Genomic DNA, 11,585 nt, shown 5'->3' on the forward strand with positions numbered 1-11,585 from the left:
ATCATTTAATGCATATGACCTATTTAGATTTGCCTTTCCAAAATGTAACACCTCACACTTATCTGTATTAAATTCCATCAGCCATTTCTCAGCCCTCACCTCCAGCCTTCCTAAATCACCTTTTAATCTACGGTAATCTTCCTCACTGTCCACAACACTACCGCAAACTTGCTTATCCAATTCTCCACCCCTACTTCCAGATTGTTAATATATAACAAACAATAGTGGACCGAGGACCGATCCCTGAGGAACTCCACTAGTCACCGGCCTCCAATTGGACAAACAATTTTCTACCACTACTCTCTGACACCTCCCATCCAACCATTGCTGAATCCATTTCACTACCTCCTCATTTATACCTAATGCCTCCACCTTTTTTCCTAACTTCCTGTCGGGACCTTTGTCAAAAGACAACATGTTGTCTAAATAGACAACATCCACAGCTTTCCCTTCATCAACCTTTTTTGTAACCCCCTTGAAAAACTCAATCAGGTTTGTCAAGCATGATCTACCCCTGACAAAACCATACTGATTACTCCCTAGCAATCCCTGTACCTCCAAATATTTGTAAATGCCATCCCTCAGAACACTTTCCATCAACTTGCCCACCACAGACGTCAGACTTACGGGCCTATAATTCCCAGGTTTACATTTAGACCCTTTCTTAAACAGCAGAACCACATGCGCCACCCTCTAATCCTTTGGCACTACTCCCGTGGCCAGTGACATCCTAAATATCTCTGTTAATGGCCCCACTATCTGTCCACTAGCCTCCCTGAGTGTTCTTGGGAATATTTTGTCCGGTCCCGGAGATTTATCCACCTTTATCTTTTTCAATACAGCCATCACTACCTCCTCAGTTATCCTTATATGCTTCATTTCCTCCCCACTATTTTTCTTTACCTCAACTGGTTCAATATTTTTTTCCCTAGTGAATACCGAGGCAAAGAAATCATTCAAAATTTCCCCCATTTCCTCTGACTTCTCACTCAGCCTACCCTCTCTATCTACAAGGGGTCCAATTTTATCCCTCACTAATCTTTTACTTTTAATGTACTTATAGAAACCCTTTGGATTTATTTTTACTTTGTCTGCCAAAGCCTCTTCGTGCCTTTTTTTGGCCTTTCTAATTTCTTTCTTAAGATTCCTTCTACACTCCTTGTAGTCCTCCTTCAAATTGTCAGCTCCCTGTTCTTTATACTTTTTGTACACCTCCCTTTTTCTCCTAACCAAATTCAGGGACTAATTATCAAATTGGGACAAAATGAGCCTATCTCCTAAAATGCTTCTAGCTAATAATAGGTTTATTCTTTTTCCAATGGACAATAAAATCCCAGACACTTGGTCCCAAAAATGGATCAGGCATATCGAGGATTATTATGAGCTGGGGAAATTAATGTAACTTTATCAATTAAAAACCAAATATTAATCTAGAATAGATTTATTTTTAATCTCGGTGCAATTGCAAGGAAACACTATGAATGTGGATTATAAGGCTAGAATTTTAATTGATCATCCACCACTTTTAATATTGTATTTGTTTTTGGAAGAGGAGCAAATGCTTTATAGATGCCGATTAAATTCAACATTGTTAAAAAGGACAATTTTTTGTGATTTTATAAGAAAGCATATTCAGGATTTTTTAGAATTAAAGTCTAATTCTGTTCTCAATAAATTTATTGTGTGGGATGCATTAAAAGTATATTTGAGAGGACATATGATAGGTTTTACATCAAAAATTAAGAAAGATTATACAAAAGAGTTGATCAGTTAGAAAGGGAAATATTTGGAAAAGGTATTACAGAAAAAACCTACAGATGAGAAAAGAAAGGAATTAATAAAGAAAAAGTTACATTTTAATGTGATCCAGATGTATAGGACTGAAGAACTAATTGATAGAACTAAGCAAACATATTATGAATTAGCAGAAATAGCTCATAAAGTTTTAGTTTGGCAGTTAAAAACTGAGCAATTGTCTAGAATAATTAATGCTTCCAGGAAGAATTCAAAGATGATGACTTGTAATTCTAGAGAAGTTAATGATGTATTTAAAGATTTTTTATTCCGATTTATGTAGGTCAGAATTTACTGACAATGAAGTTGATAAATTTTTATCTCAGATAAATATGTCTAGCTTGACATATTAAGATCAGAATATTTAAGATGCTCCTTTTAAAATAAGAGAAATTAATGAAGTGCTTAGTTCATTACTGAATGGTAAATCTCCAGGAGAATATGGAATTTTATAAGAAATTTAAGGATCTTTTAATACCTCCGTTTATGGAGGTGTTGAAGCAGGTGACAGAATCCCATTCTTTGCCAGATTCTTTTTCAGCAGCAATAATTAGTTATACCAAAGAAAGATAAAGGTTTGTTGATCCTGCATTTGATATCTTTATTGAATGTGGATTATAACATTTTTGCAAAAATTTTAGCAAATAGATTTTTTAACTGTTTACCTAACTTAATTCATATGGATCACACAGTATTCAGCAGACAATATTGCAAGATTAATTAGCTTAATTAATTTAATTTAAGGAAAAGGGGTTAATACCATAGCAGTAAATTTTGACGCAGAAAAAGTTTTTGATAGATTAGAATGGAATTTTTTGATTAAAGAACCGGAGAAGTTTGGTATCAACATAACATCTCTTTCTTTTCTTTGGCTTGGCTTCGCGGACGAAGATTTATGGAGGGGGTAAAAAGTCCACGTCAGCTGCAGGCTCGTTTGTAGCTGACCAGTCCGATGCGGGACAGGCAGACACGATTGCAGCGGTTGCAAGGGAAAATTGGTTGGTTGGGGTTGGGTGTTGGGTTTTTCCTCCTTTGCCTTTTGTCAGTGAGGTGGGCTCTGCGGTCTTCTTCAAAGGAGGCTGCTGCCCGCCAAACTGTGAGGCGCCAAGATGCACGGTTTGAGGCGTTATCAGCCCACTGGCGGTGGTCAATGTGGCAGGCACCAAGAGATTTCTTTAGGCAGTCCTTGTACCTTTTCTTTGGTGCACCTCTGTCACGGTGGCCAGTGGAGAGCTCGCCATATAATACGATCTTGGGAAGGCGATGGTCCACCATTCTGGAGACGTGACCCATCCAGCGCAGCTGGATCTTCAGCAGCGTGGACTCGATGCTGTCGACCTCTGCCATCTCGAGTACCTCGACGTTAGGGGTGTGAGCGCTCCAATGGATGTTGAGGATGGAGCGGAGACAACGCTGGTGGAAGCGTTCTAGGAGCCGTAGGTGGTGCCGGTAGAGGACCCATGATTCGGAGCCGAACAGGAGTGTGGGTATGACAACGGCTCTGTATACGCTTATCTTTGTGAGGTTTTTCAGTTGGTTGTTTTTCCAGACTCTTTTGTGTAGTCTTCCAAAGGCGCTATTTGCCTTGGCGAGTCTGTTGTCTATCTCATTGTCGATCCTTGCATCTGATGAAATGGTGCAGCCGAGATAGGTAAACTGGTTGACCGTTTTGAGTTTTGTGTGCCCGATGGAGATGTGGGGGGGCTGGTAGTCATGGTGGGGAGCTGGCTGATGGAGGACCTCAGTTTTCTTCAGGCTGACTTCCAGGCCAAACATTTTGGCAGTTTCCGCAAAGCAGGACGTCAAGCGCTGAAGAGCTGGCTCTGAATGGGCAACTAAAGCGGCATCATCTGCAAAGAGTAGTTCACGGACAAGTTTCTCTTGTGTCTTGGTGTGAGCTTGCAGGCGCCTCAGATTGAAGAGACTGCCATCCGTGCGGTACCGGATGTAAACAGCATCTTCATTGTTGGGGTCTTTCATGGCTTGGTTCAGCATCATGCTGAAGAAGATTGAAAAGAGGGTTGGTGCGAGAACACAGCCTTGCTTCACGCCATTGTTAATGGAGAAGGGTTCAGAGAGCTCATTGCTGTATCTGACCCGACCTTGTTGGTTTTCGTGCAGTTGGATAATCATGTTGAGGAACTTTGGGGGACATCCGATGCGCTCTAGTATTTGCCAAAGCCCTTTCCTGCTCACGGTGTCGAAGGCTTTGGTGAGGTCAACAAAGGTGATGTAGAGTCCTTTGTTTTGTTCTCTGCACTTTTCTTGGAGCTGTCTGAGGGCAAAGACCATGTCAGTGGTTCCTCTGTTTGCGCGAAAGCCGCACTGTGATTCTGGGAGAATATTCTCAGCGACACTAGGTATTATTCTATTTAGTAGAATCCTAGCGAAGATTTTGCCTGCAATGGAGAGCAACGTGATTCCCCTGTAGTTTGAGCAGTCTGATTTCTCGCCTTTGTTTTTGTACAGGGTGATGATGGTGGCATCACGAAGATCCTGAGGCAGTTTACCTTGGTCCCAACAAAGCTTGAAAAACTCATGCAGTTTGGCATGCAGAGTTTTGCCGCCAGCCTTCCAGACTTCTGGGGGGATTCCATCCATACCTGCTGCTTTGCCTTCCGTCGCGCATGCAGCCATCTTCAGCGCAAACTCCGGGAGATCCAAAATGAGTGGTGGACTAGCCTCGCCAAACGAACACAGCTCAGCGCGGACATTGGCGACTTCAGGGGTTTCTACGAGGCTCTAAAGGCTGTGTACGGCCCCTCACCCCAAGTCCAAAGCCCGCTGCGCAGCTCAGACGGCAAAGTCCTCCTCAGCGACAAGATCTCCATCCTCAACCGATGGTCAGAACACTTCCAATCTCTTTTCAGTACCAACCGCTCAGTCCAAGATTCCGCCCTGCTCCAGCTCCCTCAACAGCCCCTAAGGCTAGAGCTGGATGAGGTTCCCACCCTGGATGAGACATATAAGGCAATCGAACAACTGAAAAGTAACATAACATAACATAACAATTACAGCACGGAAACAGGCCATTAGGCCCTTCTAGTCCGCACCGAACCAAACACTCCTTTCTAATCCCACCTCCCTGCACAATGCCCATAACCCTCCATCTTCCTCTCATCCATATAGCTGTCCAACCTTTTCTTAAATAATACAATTGACTCCGCCGCCACTATTTCTCCCGGAAGATCATTCCACACAGCTACCACTCTCTGAGTAAAGAAGTTCCCCCTCATGTTACCTCTAAACCTCTGCCCCTTAATTCTTAACTCATGTCCTCTTGTTTTAAACTTTCCTCCTCTTAACGGAAATAGTCTATCCACATCCATTCTGTCTATCCCTTTCATAATCTTAAATACTTCTATCAAATCCCCTCTCAACCTTCTACGCTCCAAAGAATAAAGACCCAATCTGTCCAATCTCTCCCCATACTCCAGATGCTTAAACCCAGGCAACATTCTGGTAAACCTTCTCTGCACTCTCTCCACTCTGTTTATATCCTTCCTATAATTAGGCGACCAGAACTGCACACAGAACTCCAAATTAGGCCGCACCAACGTCTTATACAATCTCAACATCACCTCCCAACTCCTATATTCCATGCAATGATTGATAAAGGCCAGCATACTAAAAGCCTTCTTCACCACCCTATTCACGTGAGTTTCTACCTTCAGGGAACGATGTACCGTCACTCCTAAATCTTTCTGCTCTTCTGTATTCCTCAATGCTCTCCCATTTACCACATATGTCCTATTCTGATTCTTCTTACCAAAATGAAGCACCTCACACTTATCAGCATTAAATTCCATCTGCCATTTTTCAGCCCACTTTTCTAAGCAGCCCAAATCCCTCTGCAATCCTTGAAAACCTTCTTCATTATCCACTATTCCACCTATCTTAGTATCGTCTGCATATTTACTAATCCAATTCACCACCCCATCATCTAGATCATTAATGTATATAACAAACAACAATGGGCCCAATACAGATCCTTGAGGCACACCACTGGTCACCGGCCTCCAACCTGACAGACAATTATCCACTACCACTCTCTGGCCTCTCCCTTTCAGCCAATGTTCAATCCATTTGACTATCTCAAAATTTATACCTAAAGACTGCACCTTCCTAACTAACCTTCCATGTGGTACCTTATCGAAGGCCTTACTGAAGTCCATATAGACAACATCCACTGCGCTACCCTCATCCACATTCCTAGTCACCTCTTCAAAAAATTCAATCAGATTGGTCAAACATGACCTTCCTCCCACAAATCCATGTTGAGTGCTCCTGATCAGACCCTGTCTATCCAGATGTTTATAAGTACTATCTCTAAGAATTTTCTCCATTAATTTACCTACCACAGACGTCAAACTTACAGGCCGATAGTTGCCAGGCTTCCTCCTTGAACCCTTTTTAAATAACGGAACCACATGCGCAATGCGCCAATCCTCCGGCACTATCCCCATATCTAATGACATTTGAAAAATTACCGCCAGAGCCTCTGCTATTTCCTCCTTCACTTCTCTCAATGTCCTGGGGAAGATCCCGTCTGGTCCCGGAGACTTATCCACCTTTATATTCTTCAAAAGCCTTAAAACTACACCTTTTGTAATCTCTATATTCCCCATATTTACCCAATTTGCTTTTTTTATCCCACATCTCCCAATATCCTTCTCCTTAGTGAATACCGAAGAAAAGAAACTGTTCAATATCTCCCCCATTTCTCTAGGTTCCACACACAGTTTTCCACTCTGATTTTCTAAGGGACCAATTTTGTCTCTAGCTTTCCTCTTACCATTAACATATTTGTAGAACTCTTTTGGATTAGTTTTCACCCTGCTTGCCATAGTTTTCTCGTACCTTCTTTTAGCTTTCCTAATTCCTCTCTTAAGATTCCTCTTACATTCAATGTATCTTTCAAACATCTCCTTAACTCCATGCTTCTTATATCTAATGTACGCCTCCCTTTTTCTTCGAACCAAGTTTCCAATATTCCTTGAAAACCACGGCTCTCTCAAACCTTTTGCCCTTCCTTTTAACCTAACAGGAACATAAAGCTTTTGCACTCTCAAAATCTGATCTTTAAAAGACTTCCATCTCTCTACTACATCCTGCCCATAAAACAAATTGTCCCAATGCACACCCTGCAAGTCCTTTCGCATCTCCTCAAATCTAGCTTTTCCCCAATCAAAAACCTCAATCCTTGGCCCTGATTTCTCTCTTTCCATAATGACATTGAAGCTGATGGCATTATGATCACTGGACCCGAAGTGCTCGCCAACACTAACCTCCGTCACTTGACCCATCCCATTTGCCAACAGTAGGTCTAACACTGCTCCTTCTCTGGTCGGCACCTCTACATATTGTTGTAAAAAAACTATCTTGCACACATTTCACAAACTCTATTGGTTCTATGTTTAAAAATTGGGGTAAAGCTTTATATAAAATCCTTTGGCAAAGGTTATTACTAATAGACAAATATCTGCCTCTTTTCCATTAACTGGATCAAATCGACAAGACTGTCCTTTGCCCCAGCTTTGTTTATTTTAGGAATTGAACATTCAGCTGAAAATATTAGACAAGACTCGAAGATTAAAGTGAATCAGGAAGAATATAAAATTGATCTGTTTGCTGATGATGTTTTGGTTTATTTAACTGATCTTATAAATTATTTCTCCCAATTACAGATTAGATTGAAAGAATATGGGGAAGTTTCTGGGTATAAAGTTAATTGGGGAAAAAAGTGCGATTAGGCCCTTAGCTGTAGGTACAGATTGTAAAATGGTCACAAAATTAAGATGGCCAGATGTAGGCATTAAATATTTAGGTATTTGAATTGATAATGATTTGAAAAATGTATATAAATTGAATTATTTATCTTTGCTTAATAGAATTGTTGCAGATTTTAAAAAGTGGAATAATTTACCTATTATTTTATTTGGCAGAGTAAATTATGTTAAAATGAATGTTTTCATAGAATTCAATATCTTTTTCAATCAATCTTTATTCCAATTCCTTCAAAGATTTTTAAAGATGGTTAGGAAATTTTATGGAAAGATAAAATGCCTAGGGTCTCTGGAAAGATTGACTTGGAACTGTGAATTAGGGGGTTTCCTCATTTTAGGAATGATTTTATAAAGCAGCTCAATTGAGATTTATAAATGTACTGTTTAGTTTAGATAATATTCCAGTTTGGGCTTCTATAGAATTTAATGCAATAGGAGATATGAATCCTCAGGATTTTATCTATAAATGGAATTCTAAACTGTTATTTGGAAGTAGGGAATCACCCATTTTGAAACATTTGTTTGAGTTGTGGAATAATATTGATAATAGAATTGGTATGAAAAGTTTAATATCTAGGAAAATGCCTCTATATCAAAATAGGCTTATTCCTTTTTCAATGGATAACCAATTTTGAGGATTTGGAGACAGAAGGGTATTAAGAAGATTGAAGGTTGTTTTGAGGATGGGGGATTTATAATATTTGAAAGAATGAGAGAAACATTTAATGTACCTGGTAATACTTTATTTTGTTCCTATCAAGTTAAAGCTTTTTTTTATCTGGCAAAATAGATTCTACTTTGACATTACCCAGTCAAAGTGAATGAGAATTATTGATTTCTAACACTATTGAAAATACATTAATTTCAGTAATGTATAATTTACTTCAAACTAAGGCCCCCAAAATTGGTGTGTTTAAATCAAGATTAAGATGGGAAATAGATTTAAATACTCATATAAGGGAGAAAGATTGGATGGATTTGTGTAAGAATAATAGGACTAAACTTATAAATGGAAGATAGAGTTTAGTTCAATATAATTTTTTACATCAGTTTTATTTGACTCTACAACAATTAAATAGATTAAATTCTGCCATATCAGATTTATGGTTTAGGTGTAGATCTGCAATTGGAGCTTTTTTGCATTCAACTTGACAATGTCCTGAAGTTATTCCATTTTGGTCAGGAGCAGGTAATTTTTTGGAATGGATTATTGGGGTCAAATTCCCACAGGTCTTGATGTATTTTTATTGAGTAATATTAAGCTAAAAAAAATAAAATTAAAATTAAATACTTATCAAATTGAATTTGTGCAAATTGCTTTAGCAGTTGTTAGGAAAGGTATAGCAATATCACGGAAGTCAGAAATAGATTTAGGTATGGAAAGGTGATGTGCAGATCTTGGTAATTGTACATCATTAGAGAAAATTACTTATAATCCGCGAGATAAATATATTTTTTTAAAATATGGAGCCCATATTTACAAAATGTTGGTTTCCCTGTATGATTGGCTCTCTGAAGACTTCACTTCTTGGTAACTTCCAATAAACTTTATTGTTTTATTTTCTTGGTGTTCTCCAAGATTTTTCTTTTTTAGGAGTGGGGATAGGAGGTGGGAGGGTGGGTTGGTGGGGTGGGATGATATATACCAAATGTATAATTTTTGAAACAATTTTTAGAATTGAATGTAATGTAACTATTACTGTGTTTTTAAAATTTATAAATAAAGTATTCAAAATAATTAAAAACCAATTATGCCATAACTAATAATATCTTCAGCTATTTTTAATTAAAATCTTTTTTAAGGGACAAATTGGGTCCAATGATGACCTCACCGCAGTGCAGTGAAGTAGAGAATCTGGTTCAAAAGGGAACGACAAAGAAATTTATTTCAAAGGCATATTTCCTACTTCAAATGGGTACTTGAAACAGGGGGTGACATAAATCTAGACAAAGATGGGAGATAGATTTGGGTAAACTGATTGTCAATAAACGCTGGTCCAACTTATGTCGGGACAACATGACCAATAATATTAAGGTAAATTATAGATTGGCGCAATACGATTTTTTGCTCCAACTATATCTTACACTGCAAAATTACACAAATTAAAATCAGAAATATCAGATCAATGTTTTAGATGCGGCAAAGAAACAGTAAACTTTTTATATTCAACCTGGTCATGTTCCAAGGTGGGGACTTTCTGGGAAATCTTCTAGAATGAATCACTAAGATTTGATTTATACAGATACCAAAATTGTTTATATTGGGGAATATAGCGGATATAAGACCTAAAATGAGGCTGTCGAAACACCCATTTGAATTTGTAAAGATTGCATTGGCGATCGCCAAGAAGTGTATAGTGGTTACCTGGAAATCTGATTCCCATCTAGATATGACCTGTTGGAAACCAAAAATATATGCTTGTATTCCCCTGGAGAAAATAATTTATAATCTCAGGAGAAGACACAATGTTTTTCTCAAAATTTGGAGTCCATATCTTCAACACGTAGGTGTACATTCTTAACGATGCTCCCCCCCCCCCTGCCCTCGGCATCCAGGAACTACCTGGGATTCCAGGAAAGTCAGGATATTTGTCCCTTGGCAGAAACTGATGATTCCAATGAAACCTTTTTCTTTTTCTTCTTTTTTTGTCCCTTTTTATTTTCTCCCTTCAATTCTATTGTCTATTTCTCTCCTTTTCTTCCCCCTGGGTGGATGGGAGGGGAAGGTGAGGGCTTGTTCTTTTTTTTCTTGTTTTTTTCTTATCCAAAATCAACATTGAATGATAAGATTACATTTCTTTTATGTTGATTTGAAAATATAAATAAAATAATCCCCCTCAAAAATGATGTGGGTAGGAAGGGTGAGGAGGTCCTGCAAAGAGAGTTCAGGGACTAGGTTGGATGAAAAATAAACCACATGATCTATATACAATTTATTATGTATTCATTAATCCATTACTATGTAACAATCTATATGTTCTATATTTATTACACTATACACACTATGCTACAAAAGTAACAATTTATTCAGTATTTACTACACTATGCCACAGTGAATGAGTAAAAGATAAGGTTGCAGGTGGCAGGATATGATGAAATGAGTGGTTCAAACCATGATTAGATTAATGAGTAGAAACTAATTGTGGTGAGCTGAGGGATGGTATCCTGCTGAGATATATGGTTATGAATGATTGGGTGCAGAAATGTAATTAAGTCAGGAAAAAAAGGCTATGCGCTGTGTTGTGCGGGCGGTCAGTGACTAGTTCTTTGATTGTCACAGCTTTTGTTTGCAAATAAAAGTTTAAACTTCTTGAAGAATCTTCTGCATCTCCTGGTCATTCTCGGCATTCGATGAACCACGGCAAATTCAGTGCTGTGAGCAGGGTCAGAAAAAGGCACAAAGGGAACAGCAGCTTGAGGATGCTTCCTGGTCCCTCGGGGACCCTCACAAGATTAAAAGAATTAAGGTAAGTGCTTTTGCTAAAAATTTGGACTAAAAGTTCTGTTTGTTTTGGGGACACAGGAGTGTGAAACAACTGTCTCTCCAACTCAAAGAATCTGGCAAAATTGTAGTTAAAGGAGGCTCAGAGGATTGTTCAGGAGAAACTACAGTGGGGGTGAGTATGGTTAAGATAACAGAAAATAAGTAAAAAGAAATTCCACGTGGTGTTGGTAAGTCACGGTGGATTACGTTTTTCTGGACAGACCAGGGCATAGTCCTCGTGGATACCACCTTAAGAAATGTAAGGGTCTGAATAGACAAGGTATAAAAGAAAGTTCTGCAGATACCGCCCTAGGTAGGGGTCTGCACTGGCAGAACAAAGTAGGGAGGTGAGGATAGCTTAATAAATAATTTAAATGGCAACAAGTTTAACTATAAGGATAGAAACATATAGAAAAAATATGTGCAGGAGTAGACCATTTGGCCCTTCAAGCCTACACCACTATTCAATATGATCATCGCTAATCAGTACCCAGTTCCTGCCTTCTCCCCATACCCCTTGA

Source organism: Narcine bancroftii, chromosome 1 (assembly GCF_036971445.1).
Source record: "Narcine bancroftii isolate sNarBan1 chromosome 1, sNarBan1.hap1, whole genome shotgun sequence".
Classification (NCBI taxonomy): domain Eukaryota; kingdom Metazoa; phylum Chordata; class Chondrichthyes; order Torpediniformes; family Narcinidae; genus Narcine; species Narcine bancroftii.